This window comes from Pseudonaja textilis, chromosome 11, assembly GCF_049901715.1.
Source record: "Pseudonaja textilis isolate UNSWEBS1 chromosome 11, rPseTex1.2, whole genome shotgun sequence".
NCBI lineage: Eukaryota > Metazoa > Chordata > Lepidosauria > Squamata > Elapidae > Pseudonaja > Pseudonaja textilis.
This window is the reverse complement of record NC_142000.1, coordinates 14,521,135-14,545,542: the sequence shown is the minus strand read 5'-3', so window position 1 is coordinate 14,545,542 and position 24,408 is coordinate 14,521,135. Positions and strand designations below refer to the sequence as shown.

The 24,408-nt window shown below is 37.0% G+C and overlaps 1 protein-coding gene across 2 annotated transcripts in view; it reads left to right on the top strand.

The window, feature by feature from the left end:
* Window positions 1-3,171: 3,171 nt before the first annotated feature.
* The window catches only part of ZNF536 (zinc finger protein 536), a 322,579-nt gene continuing 301,342 nt past the window's right edge, over window positions 3,172-24,408 (top strand). For both annotated transcript variants that reach the window (XM_087940650.1, XM_087940651.1), the window contains exon 1: window positions 3,172-3,271. The gene's annotated coding sequence lies outside the window, so the exon portion shown is untranslated. The remainder of the gene's footprint in view (window positions 3,272-24,408) is intronic.

Below are 24,408 nucleotides of genomic sequence, written 5' to 3'. Positions count from 1 at the left end.
TTGAAAGTCTTGCCTTAACTGGTCCAAAGATCCAAGAGAATTCTTCTATACTATTGAATTTCACTATCAAAACAATATTGTCTCCCTGAATGATTGTCACATTGATAAAGCTGCACCACAAATAGAAAAAAAAAAGATATTTGAGTAAAAGTCTTGTATGATTTTCTGTTATTAATAATCTTGAAGGACCTACCAACTTTTCTTTCAATTTTATTTATTTATCAAATGTATTGGATCCCTGTCAAGTGCCAGGGAAATCAGAACATCCAGGCAGTTCAAATGAGTATAAAGAGTTATTGAAAGCTCATGTTCTCTACAAGAATCTGATCTACTAAAGGTCAAAGCAAATTAGCGGTAGATTCACAAAGGGCTGGACTTAGTTCTCTTGTGGAAGCGAAGAGACTTGTGACTGATGATGGGTTTGACTTCTTCCTTGGGCTCAGCCTGGTCATCTCCTACACTGTCCATCTTACCACAGGGTAACTACACTTTATCTTCGTGAAAGTAGATTTTTACTCTTTCTACAGCAAAGATTAAAACAGGCTGCATATTACCACAATGCTAATACTTCAGTCCTCCAAACATTGTTGAAATATGCCTTCATATGCAAACTTATACAGCCTATTAAGATTTTATTTAATTTATTTAAATTTATTTATTTATTCAAAACAATGCATATCACTTCTCATTTAAAGAAAAATCTTAATTGGTTTACAATAAAATTGAGCCAATTAAAGCAATAAGTTAAAAATACATTAAAAACATTGTATAAAATACACAAAACAAACTAAGCAATAAACTGAGCAATGAATCAGTTTGTAATTAATGTATTAAATGATGGTTAAAATGGAGAATATTAGGAAAATAGTTTTATTTCAACATTCTTTCCTCCCAGTTTTTAAATGAAAGAATCGCAGGTGTTCCCCATTAAAACTATTGTTTGATGTTCCATTATAGCACAGTATGTAAACTTGGCCTAGTATAAGTAAGTAATGATACATGCTAGGTATTAAAAATTACCTAATTTTATGTACTCACTGATCATAGCTGATGGTAACAAAAAGGAAAGATACCCTGTGTTTGCAAAAAATACATCATTTTTGTCTGGAGGAATGGAGAGAGTTTATTTCGGTTTATTTTAGGGTTCATAGGGGAAGGATGGGAGTGTGTTTATAAATTTGTTTACTGGTTTAACAATATTTGTAGCTCACCCCAGTCCTGGTCTGTTAGAGAATCAATGATAAAGACAACTGTGGGGAAAAATGCAGTCCATAACATTTGATCAGACTTCTGGTGATGTGTTCCAACAATTAACCAGGATGGAAAGAATGGGAGAATCATCAATTTAATTGTTTGTGAAATGTAAGAAGGAATGACAACACTTGTATGTGTGGGGAAGGATACTCTATAGCAGGGGTGTCAAACTTGATTTCATTGAGGACCGCATCAGGGTTGTGTTTGACTTTGGGAACCGGTATGGGCCTGGCCAGCTTGACATCACTCATATCGGGGGCACCTGTCATGGCCCGAGTGCTCTGCTAGCGAAAATGGGCTCCTGATCTCCATTTTCAGCTGTGATGGCCTCCTGCCGCCCTCTGCCAGTGAAAATGGAGCTTGGGGAGGCCATGTGAGGCCCTCTGAGCTTTGTTTTCAGAGGTAGAAGGTGGTAGGAGGCCATCACAGCCAAAAATGGAGCCTGGGCCCCACTGCAGAGAAACTGCGGGCTGCCCCTTTGCTGTTTGTAGGGTCCCACAGGGCAGATCTAAATACCCCATGGCCCAGGTCTAGCCCCCAGGCCTTGAGTTTGACACCCCTGCTCTATAGGCACATAGTATTCTATAGAGATAATCTGTCTTGTCATCCATGCCTCACCTACCTCTTGAAAAATGGTACCTCTAAATCCTTTACAGATATTCAAAATGGATAGGTAAATTCAGTTTTGGCAAGCTATTACAAGTAGTACTTGAGTTATGACTGCAACGGAGCCACAATTTTCTGTTGCTCAGAAAGATAGTTGTTCGGTGCATTGCACCCTCTTTGTGCCACCGCACTGTCACTGTAGTCGTTCAATGAATCAGCAGTTGTTAAGCAAATCTTAACAATTCCCTATTGACCTTGCTGTCAGAATCCAGCTGGGAAGTTTATAAATGATGATTACGTGACCCTGGGATAATGCAACTGTCATAAATACATGCCCGTTTCCAAGTGGCCAAATTTTGACCACTTGATCACAAGCTGCAACAGTCATAAGGGTGAAAAATGATCATTAGTCACTTTTTTCAGTGCTATTGTAACTTCAGTCACTAAACAAATATTTGTAAGTTGAGGACTATCTATATCTGATTTATTCCAATGTACTGTTTATAACTATGCATCTGTTTTAATCCATAAACATAAGATAACTTGGCATGTAACATTCTAGTAATTGATTATTTCATGCTTTCCTTCAACATAGGAAAGAAACTTTTAATCACACGTTTCTTCTAACTTTCTGGAGTTTTACATCTGAAACAATCTGTTCATAGTCTCATAAAAATAAGGATGGTCCATTACTTTGATGCCTTTCAATTTTCTCGGTATTACTATATTCTATTTAAAACAAACATTCCAAAAGTATGTTTGAGGCACGGATCTAACAGTATTGGGAATTTGGTTAATTCCTCCTATTTAATGAAATAATCTTTAATTTGTTAGAAGAAGGCCTTTATTTTGGTTTTAATTGCTGGCATTACGGTCTCCTCCAAATGGAATTTATGAGTTTGCCACCATCTGGGAAAGGGTGCTTATTTATATAATAGAACTTATTTGTATACGAGAAATTGTTTTTTCCTTAGTCTAAGTGACCAGAATATCAGCATCTGTTAAGCCGTAAAGAGTTTCTCCTAAATTGGAAAAATCTTAAATTTTTCCTCCTTTATTTTGGCACAGTATGAAAGTACATTTCAGACCCCTAGGCAATTAACAGATCAGAAAAGAATTCCCTTTCTAAAAGATTACTTTCCCAAATAAGAGATTCCCCCAAATCTAGGCTGCTTCCATTCGTAATTCTCTTTCTCCCTTCTCAATATGGAAGGGTAACTAAATATATATGCTAACTGTAGTATAGTGTCTTTCAGGGAGAATCAATTTTGATTTACACAATGGCTTTGCATTTTAAATTTCTCACAGGTATTGTTTTGGCAATTCCTGACCTTCTGTAATAATCCCTCGTCTCTGAGAAGACTTCCACAGCCAGGATAAAAAAAAAAATTGTTGATGTTGGATCAACCTGGTAAGAATTGTTCTGTCATCCTTTAAAAGACATTTCTGTTTTATGTATGAGTGTCTTCAAGTTAATACCTTCATCCTTTTTACAATGTGTATATAAAGAAAGAAAGTGTTTATTCTTTTCATAATATGTATATGGACAGAAATTTTTATTTCATTGTTTGTACTTGAACAAATCTCGCTGCATCTTTTCAGAATTCCGACTCTGCTTTGATTCCTCTCCTTTGGGGAAAAGTCATTCTTTTCAGTAAACGTCCTTTATGACCACTGCCGATTCGGCTTTTTAAGACGGGAGACGCTGGTGCACGCACTCTGCTAATTGAAAATTGTCATGTCACAGCTGACAATACTCTCAAATGAGTTCGCTAAATATAGCTGTAGCTTGCATTGGCCACATTTATTTTTCCAAGGTGTATGCATGGTATTTTTTTTTTAAAAAATGATCTATTATAAGCAAGCTGCAATGTCTTTTGGTGAAGGGCTGGATTTCCTGATTGGTATAGAATTAGGATTGATTTACAGCGTAGGATTGACAGACCCTCCCATCCCAGAACAGTGACTTGGGATGGTGTAGAAACATTAAAATCTTCCATTTTCCTAACAGACCCTCATTTGCCATTGACTTAAGGTCAGATCAAGACATGTTGCTGCCTGATAAACAATCTAATAGTGATTGTCAAGCACTGGGGAAATCAGGAGATTCAGGCAGTTCAAAAGAGTATCAAGATTTATGGCAAGCTTAAGCTCTCTACAAGAATCTGACCAACTAATCGTCAAGGGAAATGAGCAGGAGATAAGAAAGGCATTCAAGGCGGGGTAGACTTAGATCTCTTGCAGGCACACAGTGACTCATTATTTATGGTGATTTGACCTCTTCCCTTAGGTTCAGTCTGGTCATTTCCTACAGTGGCATTCCTAGTATATATTCAAATACCAAGCAAACTTGTAGCTGATTTTTTCTTCAGCATTAAACAGCAATTTCCGCTGTTGAAGTCAGCATGCTATTTTAGCAATGGCCATTAGGATGGCCAGTTCCTTCCCAATTCATTGTGTGGCACCTCCCCATAAAGAGGGGTTGGTACAGGGGTGGGATTCAATTTTTTTTAACAACCGGTTCTGTGAGTGTGGCTTAGTTGGTGGGTGTGGCTTGGTGGTCAGGTGACTGGGTGGGCGTGGCTTAGTGGTCATGTTATTGGCTGGGCGTGGCCAACTCAATATCACTCACATTGTGGTACCATCTCCTCACCTGGCCTCTCATGACTGTAGGGATGCTGCAACAGTCGTAAGTGTGAAAAATGGTCATAAGTCACTTTTTTCAGTGCTGTTTTAACTTTGAATGGTCCCTCCACACAATCAAAGTACCAGCAAAGGAGGGGAAAAAAACTCCAGAGAAGTTCCAGAGACAGGAAGTCTAGTCCTGCCAAGAATGTAATAAGGGTTAAAGGAGAGGCAGTTTCTTTAAGCAACACCAGAATGTTTCCTTCCTGCCTTCCTTACAGGATTAGGCCAGTAATTTCTTCTAACAACCAGTTCTCTGAACTGCTTAAAATGTTATCAACCAGTTCTAGTGAATAGGTGCAAACTGGTAGAATCCCACCCCTGGGTTAGTAAGACCCAACCTTTATGAGTTGACATACATGCAACTCCTGATCACCAGTGGCTACCAGCATAATAGATAGTAAATCCAAGCTAGATAAAACTTCAAAGCAATTGATCTGCACAAGTGACATGATCCTCCATTTGAAGTATGTTGGGAGTACAAATATTTGGATGAAGAAAGTTTCATTCTGAAGATGGGTCTCCCTAATCCTTAAGGTTAAATAAGGTATTCGGGGATTTGGGCAGAAGTGGTATTCAGCAGGTTCCGACCAGTTCTGGAGAACTGGTAGCGAAAATTTTGAGTAGTTCAGAGAACTGGCAAATAACATCTCTGACTGCCTCCTGAGTCCCAGCTGTTCGGCTGGGTTTTCTTTTGTTGCCCTGCGCAGGAGAATGGAACTGGAAAGCAGGTTAGTTGGGGTGGGTTGGGAATGGGATTTTGCAGTATCCTTCCCCTACCACGCCCACCAAGCCATGCCCACGGAACCGGTAAGTAAAAAAAATTGAATCCCACCACTGGATTTGGGAACTTAACCTGTAATTCTAGTAGAAGATTAGAAACTGGAAATCAATTGTGCAGCACAAGTATCTGTGTTTGGCACTTGTTGATTCTGAGTTTCTGTCAGCCCTCCAGACTAGGAAACAAAAGTTATGCATGCCAATACTCCATTTTTTATAAGGCTACCATAACAGAAACTTTCAGAGTAGGACAACTCCCTATAGCCCACTTGCCACAGGACAAATTGCTGCAGGACAGTACAATGCTGTCAAGAGAGGGACAAACAGCTCACCGCAGCCTTGAGATCTTCTAATTTGAGATGGTTCAAACCTAAAGCAAGACAAAGTCCACTGCAATTCACTTGTCTTGAGTTCTCCTGTGTTGAATTATGCCAGGCAAATTGTCCAGTGGTGAGCTGACTGTGGTGAGTGGACTGTGGTGAGATGACCAGGACAAGTTGGCCAGGGCGAGTTGGCCAAGGCACGTTGTCCTAGACTCATCTGAATCCCTCGCAACTCCCTTTATCTTTAGAACTAGGGACGATATTATCCGAGATGCTTACTTAGATTTTCTGTCCACCTAGGATTCAAAATTCTTTTAACTGACCATTGTCTTGGTTGTGACAATTCTTCTTGTTCCACATTCCTTCTACCCCTTACCTGTTACAGTCTGGTGGTCTTGACTCTCCTTGAATCTGATTCTGAATGAACCTTGCCTGATTCTTCCTATTCATAAGAATTCCTGAGTTCTTCAGTTTCCTGAATTGCTGGTGGGCCATGCTTTGCTAAGGTTAAACAGACTTCGAGTGGGTTGTTTCCCACAATGGATATATTTTCCACTGCAATTCAGGAAAAAGCTCAGAACAAGCTTCAGTTGTAGCTGAATTAGCTAGATTTGGGGGCAAAAGACAGCAGTAGTAATTTACCTGTCAAATTGTGGGGTAAAAATGTACTGTTGGTTCATCTTCAACTTAAGAACAATACTGTATATATTTACTACTGGTTGTATTAATGTTAGGGTGTAACATTGTGTACTATTAGACTTGATATAAATAAGGAGGAAATTAGTAATCTGAATATATTTGTCCAGAAGTTGAAGTTGTATTTCAGATCTTATTTGGCACAATAAATCCTGCATTATGAACTATAACCAGACTTACCTTATTATGGTTTACCTTTGAGACATTTTTAATATATTTCAAGGACCAAGTAGGATAATGTTAATCTGTGTGCCTCTCCCTAATCTGAATCATAAAGACCTAAAAAGTAAGCGGACTCCAACTCCCAGAATCTTCAGCAATGGCTATGTTGGTTATTGAATTTTTGGGGGAGCTGAGGTCTATTTCCCTAGAAATGATCAAAGTTGGAAAACCTGATGTAAAGCTACTTTAGATAACAGAATCCTGCAAGTCTGGATGTGCTTCCATTACTCTCCCTTTTATCTTCATGGAAATTAGTGTAGAGAAGGCTTTCTTTGCCTGGGATCAAGCTTCCTTTATCTGGCCATTGTCTTGGTTGGTTGGTCTTTCCTCTGTCCCTCAAAGCCATCCGCTATACCCACCACAACTTGAAGAAAACTTTGTCTTATCCAGGAATAAGAAGCAGGTATCCAGGCTAGGATCAGCTCTCCCTGCTCCTATTTTTAGCTCCGTTGTATTTCCCCAAACTAAAAAAAATACTTCTTGGGAAGATCCATGAAAGTCACATGCCAAAGGAAATTCATAACCCCACATCAGTAACTGAGCTAAATATAAGTCCAAAATTCTTATTAATTTTAAAACATAGGCAGGTATGCACAAATTAATTACTGAGTACAATTACAATGTCCCGTCCTTCTGAATATTTATTCACTTATTTATGTATCTATTTCTCTATCATATTTCTACCCCGCTGCAAATCAAACAACTCTTGGCAGCTAACATAGATTATAAAACATGTTATCTAGTATCTAGGGTCTGATTAAAACCAGTCATAATTGCAAGTACAGCATCAACCCTAATCCAGGACCATCAAAAACAGCATAAATAAGGGAGAGAAATAAAATAAGGATAAAAAAAATGAACTTGGAGGAAGAAAAAGAAAGTCTTATCCATAAGCTTTAAGAGGATTCTTTCCAAAATATTTGGCCTTCCTAAACTATTCCTAACATTTATATTTTAGGATTGTGCTGTACTCTGAAATGATCATGGAAAGGAGGTAAAATGGAGGTTAACTTGGGTTTATGGTTCATTATCTAACTTACATGCAAGGAAGGGTACTGATTTATAATATATTTCCAAGGTAGCTTTCTGATCTGGACAGATTCCCTTTTCACAATAACAGTCGTTAAAAAAAATACAAATAAAATCTGCCTAGACTTTTTTGGATGTCAAGGATATAGAACTGTAGCTTTCCTGTGGCAAGACAATGAGGTAATTGAACCAGATCTCATAAAAACATCATATAATTTTGGGGTTCTGGTAATCCACATTTGATTCTGCTAAGGGGCTTTAACAAATCTCTATAAAACCATCTTTACTTCTAATTAGCAGAACCTACCTTTCCTTTTGACCATATTCCTTAGAGGTCATCCCATAAACCATTTAAACTGATAGCAATATTAGAGGCTAAGAAATTAATTTCATACCATACTCTTCTTTTTCTTTCTTTCTTTTTTTAAACGTGACTTTATCTTGTTTTAGGAAGTGCTTAGTTTTTGATTTTTGTGGATATTACCAATAGAGGATTACTTTTATTTAGATTCCCCCCCACAAGAGTTATATTAGAAATTTGCTGTTTTATTCTTACCTTCTTAGTAAAAATCCTTTTATCATACAATGGGTAATTTATATCCATTACCAGCCCTTTCAATCCTTTTCAGTGAGGCTGTCACTGCCTTTGGCATCGTAATGATTAATGTGATCTAATAATAGTGTGCCATTATATTACCTAAGTAAAACATGTACCAACAGCCTATTCAGATCTACCAAATTCATAGCTTCCTATAAGATTTTTGTTGAAAGACGGGATTACTGTTTTTCAAAGCTGAATTTTTCCCCTCCTGTTAATATATTTAATGAAATTCACAATTCTTTGCATACATGACTGTGTGTATGCATATATACACATATAAACGCATGCACACACACACACACACACACACACACACACACACTTGAATGCATCTTTTGCCTTGATGGTAATGTCATTGTAGATTACAATTTGCTAGGTGAATCTTTTGGCATATTAAGCAAATTATTTGATATAAAAGAAAAGAAAAGATGTCGGTTGTAATGCTTTGTCTTACTAAAGCATCCATTAAAAAGGGGGAAAGAACAGTGCTTCCCTATAATTTTATAGTGAATTAAGTATCTGGAATTGAAATATAGTTTTTATTTAGCCTTATTTATGGGGTATATACTTGATTAGCTTCTTCAATGCAAATTTCAAAATAAAAATGATAATTTCAGATATCTGAGGATTCTTCCAAGTTAGTATCAATTAACTCTGCCCATATTTTTAAGATCTGTTCTGCAAATAAGTCTTTATTTTCAGAAACTGGTATAAGCTGAAAGACTAAGGATTTTCTTATGGAGTGCTATTGATCATACTCACATGACAACAATTATTCATACTCAGCTGGTTTCAAGATCTGTAGATGTTTAAACTGGAGATAACCCAAAATGGTTGCAGCTTCCCTAGTGGGATCAGTAGTGCAGTTTTTCATTGAGGATAAGATGGAAGAATTTGTGATTTTTAGAGAATGAAATAAGAATTATGTTTTTAGTGGCATATAGGATTTTTTTCTGGAATGGCTTATCTAACACAATATTTTCCAAAATTCCCTGCCCAGCTGACTCATAAATGTCTCCTCTATATCCTTGATCCTATTCTCTTTGAGAGTTAGTTTCTTGATTGGCCAGGGGATGACTTTGGGGGAAATGAAATGATAGCCAAATTATTTCAGAGAGACCTCCTGTAATGTAAAGCACATTCTTGCTCATCTGACTGGAAATATTACACTCCCTTTTCTGTACTTTGATTTAAGCTAAATTGCTGTTTTTCCCCATTCACCAACCACAAAACATGGCCGAGAGTTATTTATAGTCTTCCTCATGTGGTAGTTCTCTCGTCCATATCTATCTCTTTTCTTTGTCCCAAGTTCAGTCCTAAACGAACAAATTATATAATAAAAGTTTCCCTTGAGCCAATCAAACTTGACTCCAGGGACGATCTGGATGCATCCATGAAATTTTCTTTCAATGGTTAGAAGTGGTTTTAGAACATAATTGTGTTTTTAGAAGAAAAGCATCTTTTAAGCTGAGACTCAAATCCTGAGATGGCTCATCCTCCCGAAGATGGCTTTCCATAAACAGCAGGTCCAGTCTTTTGATGCTACCACCATGTAAAAGAAAGAAGTATGTGTCTGTTCAGTTCCTGATAACATTTTTGGGGGCTTTCAGTCAATGATCTTCTAGATTAAGACATCCCCCTAAAGAATGAACAGATATGAACGATTGATTTGAATGTGTTTTGTGGGAGATTCTGCTAAATATTTGGAAGACAAAGTTTTTAAGTATGTGACCAACTCTAGATTGAAAAATTTTCAAAGCACCAGAAAGCAAGAAAAGAAGCAACAAATGGAAACTAATCAAGGAGAGAAGCAACCTAGAACTAAGGAGAAATTTTCCAACAGTTAGAACAGCTGGAACAGCTGCCCTCCAGAAATTGTGGGTGCTCAATCACTGGAAGTTTTTAAGAAGAGTTTGGACAATCATTTCTCCAGAAAGGGTATAGGGTCTCCTGTTTGAGCAAGGGTTTGGACTAGAAGACCTACAAGGTATCTTCCAACTCTGTTATTCTATTATTCTCTTGTCTGCCCCATTGATTGATTCATTATTCCATGAGTAAATCTGTGTTGCAAATTCCTTAGCAAAATGATGAGAATGTGTGGGGTTATCTGTTAGAGTCTAATGATGATGTCATGATTTCTCCTAATTGGAAAATGTCCTGAGCATCCAGTGTGTAACTTCTATGAGGATACCCTTAATTATTGGATGACCAAGAGATGGCGAACATGCTTTCATTTAGGATGTGGAATATTTCATGTTTACCAGGTGAAGATGCAACACATGGTGTCATTTTTGCATCTAGTTTTGTGTAGTATTGTAAGGGTCTTTGGCTAAAAGCATTAGAAACTCACTTGGATCTGTTTTTCAATCTAAAAAAACTGTGTCAACCATTAAGAATATCAGTGTCTTTTTTTTTTTTTTTAAAGCGTATTTGAATATATTTCGGGCTTATAACTGACATGGATACATGAACTTTTTTTTCCAAAGCAAAAAGTCTTTCAAGAGCTTTTATAAAGTCAAATATATAGAATTCATATGCTGTCTTTTCTACATCCTTGTTCTATTTCCCATCATAGTTGGAAATAGCATCTTTTCGATTTGCAACCTTCTCATCTGAGTAACCTCTCCCCTTCTGGATGTCTTTCTATCCCATGCCTTCCACACCTTCAGCTATCTCATTTGTCAAATTGGGGTTATCTGCCAATCACAGCTTATCATGTGTTGCTGCTTTTTCTCTCCGAAAGATGGAAAGACCACAAAGGCATTTATTGAGATAAAAGTGTACTTTCCAAATGATTCCGTGAAAATGCTATAGATAGGCAGCTTTCAATCTTTTCATCCGCCCCAACATTTGTTTTTTTTATTATAAGTAGTATAGCTTTTCCCTTTATTAGTTACAGAACAGCAATGCCTAGCTAGCAAACAGATGATATGAAGTGCCTCCTTGCTATAACACCACAAATAAAGCAACGTTACATATCTATTTGTGTTCAGCCTCTTATAAAAATCACAGAGAAACACAACTGATCACCATATTCCTCTCTGATATATAATGAAATAATGACAAGAGATTTTCAAATGAAACACTCAGATGTAATGCAGGATACTACCTCTGCTTTATTTTTTCCTTTCAGTCTATTGTTTTTTTTTAAAAGAGGCATTTTGCACTTCAGTTAATATTTCTGTAATGGAGATTTGCTTTTAAAGCCTATTCTTGTTATGATTATGCAGTTTCCCATCCGTTCTTATGTGACTGACTTGAAATTAAGACAAGAATACTTCTGAAATAAAATATCTATAAAACTCCTGAGGAAATTTAAGCAGTGTTTTTAAAAAGTTAGTTTCTAGTTTCAGATATGTTCAATATAGCAACTGACCAAAATTATTTGATTAATAAAGTAATCTCCCCCCAAATTCAGATAGTCCAGAATAATCCTCATATGTATTCTGCCTGAATTAACTAGTTGTTTAATAATAATAATAATAATAATAATAATAATAATAATAATAATAATAATAATAATAATAATAATTAGTAGTAGTAGTAGTAGTAGTAGTAGTAGTAGTTTGGATTTGCCAAAAGTTTGGATTTGAGTATAGTAACAACTACTGGGAACATCAGGTTGAGAAGGTTCTGGAGAATGAAAAAGTCAAGATCTTGTGGGACTTCAGAATTCAGACGGACAGGCAATTGGCCCACAACACACCTGACATAACAATAGTTGAAAAGAAAAAGGGTTGGTTCATTGACATTGCAATACCTGGTAATGCACGAATTGAAGACAGGCAGCAAGAAAAAATCACAAAGTATGAGGAACACACACAGAAACATTTGAATTCTTGTGCCTCAGTGGCATGCATATATATATATATATATATATGTAGATCTTTATATTTATATAAATTTATATAAATTTATATATATAAATTTTTGTGTGTATGTGTGTGTATAGAGAGAAGATGCACATGCTTATACTTTTACACTTTTAAAAAACTGAAGAGAGACTGCTCAGATCTGATTTTTTAGTCTAATGACAAGACTATTTCCCTTTGCTCAAAACAGCTGTATTTTAACAATAGACATGAAGTGATTGCTATGTGATATCCCAGCTGAGATGTTTATGAACTTCGGCTATGAAATAAACTAAGAAAATATGGTTTCCTACCATTTTAGCTTTCAGAAACAATATGTATAAATAAAATGACCCTGTTATGTAAAATAAAAATTAGTGAAGAAGTCCATTTCGGATAGATGGGAGAGTAACATCTAAAGTTCAAGTGATTTTTCCATCTTTATGTTGGTGCTTCTCTAAGCTGCACACTTCAACAAATAGAAGACTTGTTTCATAAAGATATCCCTCCAATTATGAATGTTAGGTTTCTATAATATCATGATTCAGTTTAGTTATCAGTTTAGGACATGTTGTGGTTTGTTGATTTTGGCTCAAGATAATATGTCAACCAGTCCATTTTGTCATATTCAACAAATTTTGATGAAACAAAATCATGGTATTGTGAATCCAGACAGTTTGATCAATTCTTTAAACAGACACCCATTTGGGCTTATATGTGATGCCCATATTCAGGTAGCAACCATTTTGGCAGCAAAGGCTAATGGAACATAAACAAAAAAGTCATGATAACTCGGTCATGACATGTGATTGAAAGCTCTTTTTCATGTGCCTCTTACGTACAAAGAACCAAGGATTTGGTTCCAGTTGCCTCTTGGAAAAGCACTTTTGGGACAATCATGACCTGGATGACTAAGAAACTCCATAGCCATACTCCCATTGTTTTAAAACCATAGTGTTTTGCCACCCATAGATTTTCAGATCTAATGTAATATGTATTCTCCATTTCCTCTCTTTCCATATTCAACTTGTCACCTTTGTCATAATCTTTTATTTTTAAACCATTTCGTCACTGTTGGCCGTTCACATATGCATCACAAAAATATTCATGCAATGGCTCATAAAACCTGCACATTTCTAAATTGACAGAACTTTCCCCCTTCCCTCCCCTCCTGAAAAAAAAAATCCCCAAAATAATAATGTACAGATGTTCCTTATTTAAATTAGCTGTTGGCATTTAATGCTGCCAATCTCATATGTGATCAAGTTTGCGAATTTCCCAGGTAGTCAACATTTTAGAGAGGCCTGTTTATCCTCCAGTTGAATGATTATGCCAGGTGAATGATCTAGATAATTGTTCAATAAATAGCAAATGTTAAAGGTTGGGGCTAAGGGTTCCAATTGACCAGCTGTATTTTTAAAAAATGTCATTCGCACAATCCTTTCCTTCTGTTGCAAATATTCGTTCCTTTTGTCCTTCTATCTACAAAACGATGTAAACAATTTTCCTTAAATTTCATCTGCAAAATAACCTCGTTCCCAGATTCAGCAACCATATTCTCAGATCTATGTAACTTCTAATGAAGGTAACGTAATTATCGAACAGCATATTTCTGTTGCATTAAAAGAAGAGAAATAAATAAAGACTGTTAATCTGTTCAAAATGTATTTGTGTCCAGAGGAAGTTTAAAAGTGGAAAAAGATGGTGGCAGGTGCAAGAAGTGAGAAGTGATCCTGTCTCCTGTTTACAACACAGTCCTTTCAACAGTTCCAAGAAAGTTCTACACTTATTTGCATCATTCAAGTGATCTTGAGGGCACAGATAAAACTTTCTAGTGGCCTCAACAATTCTCAGAAAGAGTGCTTGCAAGGAATATAAATCCTTCTATTCCTCACCCTTCAGTCAGACCTGAAGAAGCTTCTTAGATGAAAAGTAAAATTCAAGGAAAAACAAAGAAAGTTCAGTTCCTCTTGAAAAAGCATATTTGGAACTTTTGGAAAAAAACATCTTTGGGATAACAGTGAGGCCATGTGACAGCTCAAAGATATAATGAGAAGATTAAGATTTTGAAGCATTACTCTGTAAACTCTTAAAATAACACCCACCCATCCCAGTACTATTCATTGTATCTGAGACTAATCCAATCTGAAACAATTTATTCTGAACAGGTATAGCAAAAATAGGTGATATATCATTATGGAGTGTTGGAAAATGCATTAATTTTTATGAGTGAGTTATGAAGATGTACAACTTGGTCAGGACTTAGGATAAACATAATATTCTTTAATTAATCCATTATGGTATGGGACATATATGCCACTTTTTATAGCTCTAAAGATGAAGTATGTTTTTAAAAAAGGAAATTGCTACTTCTCAAACTAAAAGGCTCTTTTCCTAAATCATAAAATTGTATCATCCAATTTTTCCAATAGTATTAATGAGACAAGCATGTAAATCCACAGCTGAATTTTCACATAAAGGGTCATCCGCCTCAGCTAGATATAGTGAATCATTCTGTGTGCTAAAATTTTAATATTAATTTAGGGATGAAACTTAAAAGAGGCATGCAAAGGAAATATCAAGCTTTTGATTGAAGGCTGTGGCATTTCATCTGGAAAACTTCTAGTTTCAGATCTTGTCATCTATGAAGCCTCTGCACACCATAGTAAAACTGTCTATAAGTTAAATATAGATCCTTCATTGTTCTGTGAGTTAAGCTTTTGCGTGAGGTCAAGATTTATGCCCTTGTTTCCTCTTCAGCCTATCACTTTGGGACATCTTGGAAACACTTCTCCACAAAACCTGATACACACGTGAACCAAACATCCAGTATTTCCTTGGCATGCAAGGACAATCTTTATCTCAAGAGGAGATCATGGGTTTAACAGTAGAAAACCCAAAGTTTCAACTTCTAGCATTACTTTGGGGGTTTGCAATAGTCAATAACTCCAAGTTTGGAGACCAGCTACCATTGCTAGGGATCTGAGTAGGTATCCTTTTTATTTTTGAGGAACTGCTTTGGCAGTAAGTTGGAGGTACATAGTGATTGAAACTGCTCTGTCTCCTTCTCAAGGACACACATCCAACCTTCCCATCACATTAACCCATAGGGTTGGTCAGGTTTACACCCCATCTCCTTGTCTATTTGAACATTGACTTGTTATAGTCAGTGTAATTGTAGGGTTTACATTATCCCAAGAGCACAAGTCTGACAGGCAGAGTAACACAGGGAGACGAGAACACAGCTTGTGTCTTGTTCTTCTTATCACTAGATTTTGTCTAGATTATAGATTAATATAGATTTATTTATCTAAGCTTGATCATAGATCATAGAATCACAGGGATTGAAGCGTCCTTGGATGTTTTCTAATCCAAACCCCAGCTTAAGCCAAGAGACCTTACACCATCCCGGTTTAATGGTTGTCCAATCTATTTTTGAAAACCTCCAGTTTGGATCACCCACAACACTAGGACAATCTTCCCCAAGTCTGCATTTGTCTGTCTAGTAGTTATACTGGTAAATCCATTGTCATAACTCCTCTGGCCACGTTAGATTGACAAAATGGAAATTGCCATCCAATGCAAAAGTTTAGCCAGAAAAGATACCCAGGTCAGAATAGGCTTATTTGTTTAAGGAAAATTATAACGCCACCCAATTTATTCTCATTGAATCTGGGAAGCTTGGAAATATAAAGACCCAATGATACAACATGATATCACACACATCAGCCTACAAATATGTCTGCGAGATTTGGCAAACAGAATGGAACAATAGCCTTCTTCCATATTCTGTTAATTTGATTCTGTTCTGTCAAATTGATACTGCTTTATTAAATTGATTCTGTTCTGTTGAATTATTACTTAAACCACATTGATTCGAAAGGTTCCAGTGGCCCTATTACATCTTAACTTTTGGGGAGTTACATCATAAAGATTTGCACATGGTAGAAGAAGCCAAAGGATGGCACTTAATCTCATCTACCCTTCAGAGGTGGCAGGGAATCCAGTCACTCAATCTCCTTGGATTATGTATGGATTACATCCATACATGGGCTGGCATTCCATATCTCTCGTAGACTTGGCTTTTTAATCTGACTCAGTATAAGGAAGTATTTGTGTATGTTTTGCTAAGGAGCCCCGATGTGCTTGGTCAAAGCCTATACAAGTCTTCAGGTGTAGTCAGAAATGAAATGGAATGCAGGTCTTTCTAATGAACACAGAGATTGATTATTGTGCATGTATGCGGAAAAGAAAACCTTCCCGCAATACACCCACCTGCATTGATAGGTGACACAGTGGTTAGAATGCAGTATTGCAGGCTAATTCTGCTCAGGAATTTGATTCCTTCAATCCTGACTGGCTCAAGGTCGCCTCAACCTTTCATCCTTCCGAAGTTGGTAAAATGAGGACCCAGATTACTGAGGGCAACAGGCTAACCTTGTAAAGTTCTTAGAGAGGGCTGTAAAAATACTATGAAGCAGTATATAAGTTTAAATGCTATTGCCATTGATTCTGGTTTCTCATACAAACACTCAGATTCTGAAATAGCCCTATAAGTACCGATCTAAAACAACAGTCTAAGTCTCTGAAATTCTGTTTTTTTTTAATATAAAAAAAATCTTCCTTATTCCAAGGGCAGCTGAAAGTGCCTTTTCAAAGCTGAGTCCCGAATCCATTATTGCAATTCAGATTTTATAACTGTAGGGTGTCTCTCTAATTTCCTTAAATTTGATCAGCTTCTAATAGGATCTACTTTTTCCTATAATGCATAAAAATAGACTTAAGGAGATACAAAGGCAAATGATATTAGGGAAAAAGGAATTAGAGAATTTAGATCTTGGGTTGTACGCATCCGAGACAACAGAAATCTGTGAAAATATACAAAGAGATGTATTCCACCCCCAACTCCCTCCCTCTCCAATTCTCAGTACTCTGGGAATAAGCACTCCTTTTCTGCCTGTGTGAGAGTGTCTTCAGGTTGTTACTCCTTTTGTTTAGCTGCAAAATAGAATGTGTTGTGTTGCATTATAGTCAGCTTGTGAGTAGCCTATCAAATACTGATCGCTGTTTGAGCTTGTTACGGAAAAGTATTGCTCTGTGGACTGACTAAATGATCAACAGTGGACTGTAATCTATGAAGCTTAGAGTCAAATTGCCAACCAGAGGTCATTTTTCAAACCAAGGGGCGATAGTTTTCTAATATAAATGGAATATTACAGCCAGTATATGTTTTATTAAACTATTGAGGAAGCTTGGGAGCACTCTCATTTAAACATAGTGTGCCACGAGGCACTGAGAATAAGCCCACGGCAGTTTACAAGAAAGCAGTTTGCAAAAAAGGTACATACCGCTGGCAGGATACTTACCGATGGTGCAGGCATTTGTGATCATTGCTGAGTTCTGTTTCACAATTCAGGATCTTGAGCATCTACTCACAGAATGCAAATTGTCTGCCAGGCAAGTCCTTTCCTTGCCCCATTGCTTGACTTGAAGTTGATAACCTTTTTAACTTGGGAGACTTTTTTTGGCCAAGGAAAGCAAAAAAAAAGAAATAACTTTTTTTGGTTTAAGCTAGTTGTCGAGCGCAGGAAATCCAAGCCATTAAAACGAGGCTGTTAAAAGGTTTATTGTATGCTAACGTTCTCTACAAGAATCTGAACTACTAACGGTCAAAGCAAATTGGCAGTAGATAAAAGTCAATGGGATTCAAGATGGGCTGGACTTAGATCTCTTGTGGGCGCAAAGGGACTTGAGATAGATGACATGCTCGGCCCCTCCTTCAAGCTCTGCCTGGCCATCTCCTCCACTAGTTGCTGCGGGTGTGCTAAAGATAATTAGTCAACACAGTAACTTGCAAGAAAGTTTTATAAGGAATAATAAATCAACAGAGGCAGTTGAAGTTCAGCGCAAAGAAATATTCATACAGAGGTAATCCTCCTTTTCATTCATTCAGCAGTACTGGAAAAAAATAATAATTTACAACCGATTCTCACACTTGCAAGCATTGCAGCATTCCCAGGGTCACATGATCAAAAATCAAGGGCTTGACAACTGGCAAATTTTCTCCATTTGTGACTTTTCCATCTGACTTCTGATGAGCAAAGTCAACGGGGCAAGGTGGATTTGCTTAAATGGCTGTGTGATTCCCTTAATAAGTGCAGTGATTCATTTAATAATTGTGGTGAAAATGGTCACAAAATTTGGTGCAACTTAGTGAACAATTATCTTACTTACCAATGGAAATTCTGCTTCCAATTGTGGTTGTAAGTTAGTGGTGTCAAACTCAAATTTAATCGAGGGCCACATCAGGGTTGTGTTTCATCTTGGGGGGAGCAGTATGGGCATGGCCAGCTCAACCTCACTCGTGTTGGGGTTCCTGTGGTGGCCCGAGCACAATGCCAGCAAAAATGGACTCCCAGGTTCCATTTTCAGTTGCAACGGCTTCCTGCAACCCTCTGCCAGTGAAAATGGAGCTTGGGAGAGCCCTACATGCAGAGTCTGATCCTTTGCTGTTTCCAGGGTGGCCCTAAATGGGTACCCCATGGGCAAGCTCCGGCCCGTAGGCCTTGAGTTTGATACATCTGTTCTAAATCAAGGACTACCTGTATGTTATGACTTTTCTGTTGATCTCAAAGCTTCTCTTCCTTCCTGTCTGGCAGACTGAATTGTACTTGCAGGAGCCTTCAGGATCCTGGGTTAGAGAACATGTGTTGGGTTGACATGTTGTCACTCGTTCCTTGGATCTTACCTTCATAGTGAATCTTACTAGAATGTATGAATGTATTATACTAAGACTCTGGTATGTCTGTATTTTTGTGTTTGTTGGGGGAATTAATGGCTTAGCTCAGTTTGTGGTTGATTGCTGCTTATTGAAAAAATATCACAGTTAAGACAAGATACATCTTAATGCAGGTGTGGTCTGGAGCAATAAAAAAAAAAACACAACCCTACAAATTAAATGATCTTAGCATAAAAGGATGGGCCAGAATCAAAGTAATGAATCAAACTGCACCATCTTAGTTCTTTTTTTTTGTGGTGTACCCGTATGGCACACCAGATGTTGTTTCTTGGAAAAAGGCAGCAGCAAAAGCTCTCATTCCTTGTACAAAAATATTCATGTAAAGGTGTTTATGTGTGTGTGAGAGAGAGTGAGAGATTTGTTTTAATTAATATCCTCGGCTGATTTCATTGGGAAGTTCTTTACACAGCTATGACTTTCATGGATTCCTGCTTACAACATGGCATTGTGGATCATTTGAGTTTGGCAAACTCTGCTTCTCTGGGACTTTGGAGGCGGAAGCTGCAGGATTGATGGTGTGTCAGCCTCATTCATCCTCTTACGTAAATCATTTTCCTGGGTCTCAAATTTGACAGGAAGAGCAAGCCTTTCTCCTTTCCTCCTCTGTCAGTTCCTACTTATCACAGTTAAAAGCCGACATCTTTTTTTTTTTCCAATGGCCACAATACTTGGTTGGGATGCTAGCTCAGGAACCTGAATTGCTGAAGGGCAGAGAGAAAAGTTCAGTTCCAAATGCCTGCCATATCCCTGATGAAATGACATTGTGGTGCTGTTTTCCTACGGACAGGTCATTCTTAGATTACATGAGCTTTACAAGTCCTTGTGATTATATTGTGAATATTCTCCTCCCCTGGATTATGAATATGTGGCCTTGCTTACCTCTTCAGATTTGATTACAGTGTCCTGAATGCTTCTGAGCTAATTCAGAGAGGAAGGAAAGATAGCAGTGGGATTTACGGGTACTTCTGTCATCCTGTTGTAAAATTGTCATTTTTTTCTCCACCCCTTCTACTGAAGTCATTGTAACACCAATATAGGCAGTCTTTGACTTACGACCACAATTGAATCCAGAAATTCCATTGCTAAGCAAGGTGGCTCTTAATAGAATAGAATAGAATAGAATAGAATAGAATAGAATAGAATAGAATAGAATAGAATAGAATAGAATACCTTTATTGTCATTGCATTCCACGAATACGGTGAATTTTGAAAGCTACTACAGCACAGTGCCCCAAACACCACATCACACACTACAGAGTATTAATAATAATAATAACAATAACAATAATAATAACAACAATAACAATAACAACAACAACCTAGTCTAAAACTTATCTAAAACATTTAGTAAGTTAAATAGTTTAAAAATGCCACTATATACATAGGACTAAATCACAAATGCACTGTTTGATTCAAGATCATTATTGCCTTGGAAAAGAAACTGTTTCTCAGTCTATTAGTCCTCATTTTAAGACACCTATAAAGCCTCCCTGATGGTAACAGATCGAAATATGAATGTCCAGGATGAGAATGGTCTGTGGAGATTTTTAATGCTCTAGAGAGGTGTCTGATTTCCGCAATCTCTTCCAAAGAAGAAAGAGAGCAACCGATGATTTTTTGTGCTGTGTTTATAACTCTCTGGAGCATCTTCTAATCCACCACAGAGCATCCAGTATACCACACCATTACACAGTATGCCAAAATGCTCTCGGTGGTAGAACAAAGTTATGACCTTTTTTGCCAGGATGGTTAAGAAATTCATATACCTGTTAAACGAATCCAGTTTTCCCCATTGATTTTACTTCTCAGCAGCCAGCTGGGATGGTCAGAAATGATGATCAAATGACCCCTTGGACACTGTAAATACATGCTGGTTACCAACACTCAAATATTGATCATGTGACCACATGACCATGGTCGTAAATATGATGATCTGTTGTAAATAACTTTTTTTCACTACCATTGCAACTTTGAATGGTCACTCAATGAATGGTTGTAAGTTGAGAACTACTTGTGGAGGCACAAATGAATGTCCAAGTTTTTTTAAAAAAACAATACCAGAATTGAAGAAGCAATTCTATGGCCATCTTTTGGAGAACAAGAACATTAAAAACCAACAGATGCACACAACTAATAACTTGCCCTTCTTGTGCCAGTGAGTTTCCAAAACTCACAGGTAAGAGGCACAGGTAAGGCTGTACCTGAATTTACCTGAATCCCCCTGTTCCAAGTCCAACCTCTTAACCACTATATTCCATTGGCTTTCTCACCCAAGCTTTATTATAAATAACATTTTAACATTAATAACATTTTCGTATATAGTTTAGTCTCTATCTAAAGAGTTAGACTGGCCAACATCAGCCACATTTACAATGTATGTTTGTTTGTTTGTTTGTTTGTTTGTTTGTTTGTTCGTTCATTCATTCATTCATTCATTCATTCATTCATTCATTCATTCATTCATTCATGCTAAGCAGTTTATGTCCCACTTATTTTGATGGAAGAGTTAACTGCTAAGCAGTTTCCTATTAGAAATAAATTCTTAATTTGGGGTCACTGCCACCAATGTTTGATTAGAGACAAGACATTTGCTAGCTTATGATGCAAGTTTTTCAATGCACTTACAGTAGCATTACTATGAATTAATAGGGGGAAGTTAAATCAAAACACAAAAATGTAGAAGATCTGCAGAAGTTTGAAAAAAATTGGGATTTGCTGGTTATGAGATAGGTAATAAAATACAGTGGTTTGCTGCAGCAATATCTAAGGACTTTAATCTCGACCACTTGAGTTTTGCCCTTAAAACCTCCCATTTCAAGCCAGTGTTTAATAGCAATAAGAAAGCATCTGAGTTAGTTGGCTTAACTATTTTGAAGTGGAGAAATGCTTCGTCTTTTCCTCCATATAAAAATGATTTTTTTAGTATGTAGGTCACATTACAGTACTGTCTAGCTATTGGACATTGGTTTAGATAACTGTTTGTGAAGTATTAAATGGTTTTGCTACCTCAGCACACTTTTTAAACTGGTATTTTTCACACAGTCGTGCCACTGAAAAGAAGCAAAGAGGCTGCAAAAATCAATTTATCTTTTCCTCTGCTATTTCTGTATTGTGAGTTCTTGTAGTGTTTTATGATTTGATTAATTGTTATTCACTGTGTGGGATAGAGCCTGTAACATCATTGTCTAATTCTCCATACTTTAAAAAAATATCCTCCAAGTAGAACTTTTATTTTAATCCACCGTAGCATATTATTTATGGAAAGAAACATCTCCAAAACAATGAATTGAATACAATGCAAAAAAAAAGACATTTTTTTAAAAAATAAATGCTTAAGGAGGCATTGTGGGACTATAAGATTAGTCAATCAGAACACTATACTTAACTTTTCAGAAAGAGGACTTATCCCTAGCAGAAATAAAATTTTGTGCACATGTTCTATTACTTTTAGTCAAGAATGTTGCCAAATCACAAATATTGGACATGGTATCATGTTTTTTTCCACACTTCAGCAGAATAGTAGAACTGTGAAATGCAATATTCTTATATTTTTCTGGGTTCTATTTATAAAGAGAAGCTTCCATTTCAAAGAAGATGTAATTTTATGAAGGATAGCAAGAAAAATGATCTTCCAAAGTGTTAAAGCAACTTTTTTTGGTAAGCTTTTCACGTGTAGACTTGACATACTGATCGACGTGCGATTGCATTTTATTTTATTTTTCTTCTTTTCAGCTGCCATGATGCTTCTTTTCGCATTTTATTATAAAGTTTCTTTAACCCCACCGTTTATTTTCAAACATTTTCAACTTATTTGTTCCAGTGTATTCTTAACCAGGGGTTGTTTTTCTTCTTTTTGGAAAATGAGCCCAGATGGTGATTGATTTTTCAAGTGCTGACATCCTTGCTCGAGAAAACGTTCCCACCTCCTTTGTGCTGAGCAAGTCAGGCAAACTAACGTGATGATGTGATCATCAGTTTCATGCAGAATTGATTGACAGGGAGAAATTTTTGAACATAAACTGCACATTCTTCCAGTGTCTTCCAATTTTTAATGATATTTACTAGAACAAAATTAGCGGGTGGTGGAAATTGCATCTCTACCCCTCGGTGTATTTAAAGGCAACCCAACTTTATTTGCAGAGACCAGGTTAAATGGATGGTCTTTGTTTCGCTTGCTTTTTTTCCCCCTGCTATGGCCATGAATAGATCAGTACAATTTGTAAAAGCTTTTTGAAGCTAGTCTAAAAGCTAAACGCTGTCACTGGCTAACTAGCCTTCGCAGGCCATTGCTTCTGTTTGCGTGACTAAATACATACAATTAAAGCTTAGCACTTTCCTTCAGTATGAATTCATTGTTATCCGGGGTTCAAGTGCTGAAAAAATGTTCCAGAAGAAAACAGTCATATCATCAGCTTTCAGAGGCTACAAACTGGTTAAAGGGGAAAAAAAAAACATTATTAAAAATTATCTGATGCCGGATGATATTTCTGATGCTTTCCATTTTTTCCCTCCCCCATAGATTTCATAAAAATTACCCCCTCAAGATCTATAATTTTCCCTCAACAAACTGCAAATAAGAATACAGGCTGTGGCTGCAGTGTAATTAAAGATTTCATTGATAGTCTTTTTGCATGCATTTAGGGAAGGCTATAAAGAAAAAAAATCACCCCATATCTCCATACCTATGCCTCGAAAATCAGGTTTGACAGATTTATGGCTTTGTTTAAAAGGGGTTTCTTCTGATTTCTAAGAGACAAAAATGAAAATTAAGAACGTGGTAGGTATACCACATCATCGTATCCCACGATAAAGGAAGTTGGTGTGGATTGTGTGGCATTGTAGCTGTTTTTTTTTTTTTATTTTCTGCAAAGTACCCAGAATCGTTTGCATACAGATCTCCCGTGACTTGACATTTGAAGTCTGTGAAGTCAATCTCACACTGGTACAGATGCTTCTTCAGACTCCCATAGTTGCAAAATCTGGTAAAATCCTATTCTAGGCACCAGAAAAAGGAATGGTGTTAATTGAAGGTTTTCTCTCTTCTATTGCTAGCGTGCTATTGCTAGGTCTGATTCCCATGTAAAGATATATGAACCCACTGTCTTGGATTGGAAATAGTGCTAAGCCATAGTATGGTTTATATACTTTAGCATGTTCTATCAACCCAGCCTCTGTGGTTTGTAAACCATAGTGTATCACTTAATGTGTTGTAGGAACTCATTTAAATATGTCATGGTTCAGTGCAATTATGTGCCAGGTCATGGTATGGAGGATGTTTTAACAGTTAACGATCATCAGATCTAACTTTCCTGTAACGTTATCTAGCTATTACTTAGTTAGGTCAATTTACAATATTTTAGAAAACAGCACAAGCAAAATTTTAACAGGTTGATGCCGTGAAGCAATTGCTGCATGAAATTGTACAACTGGGGAAGAATCTAAAGAAGGAATGGAGCTACCTTGATTGTGGTTGCTCTGTTAGAACCGAGTGGCTTTGGATTCAGGGACTTTGTCATGTTTGGTGCTGCATGGAGTTGCACTGCCCCAAACAGTCTGGTGGAC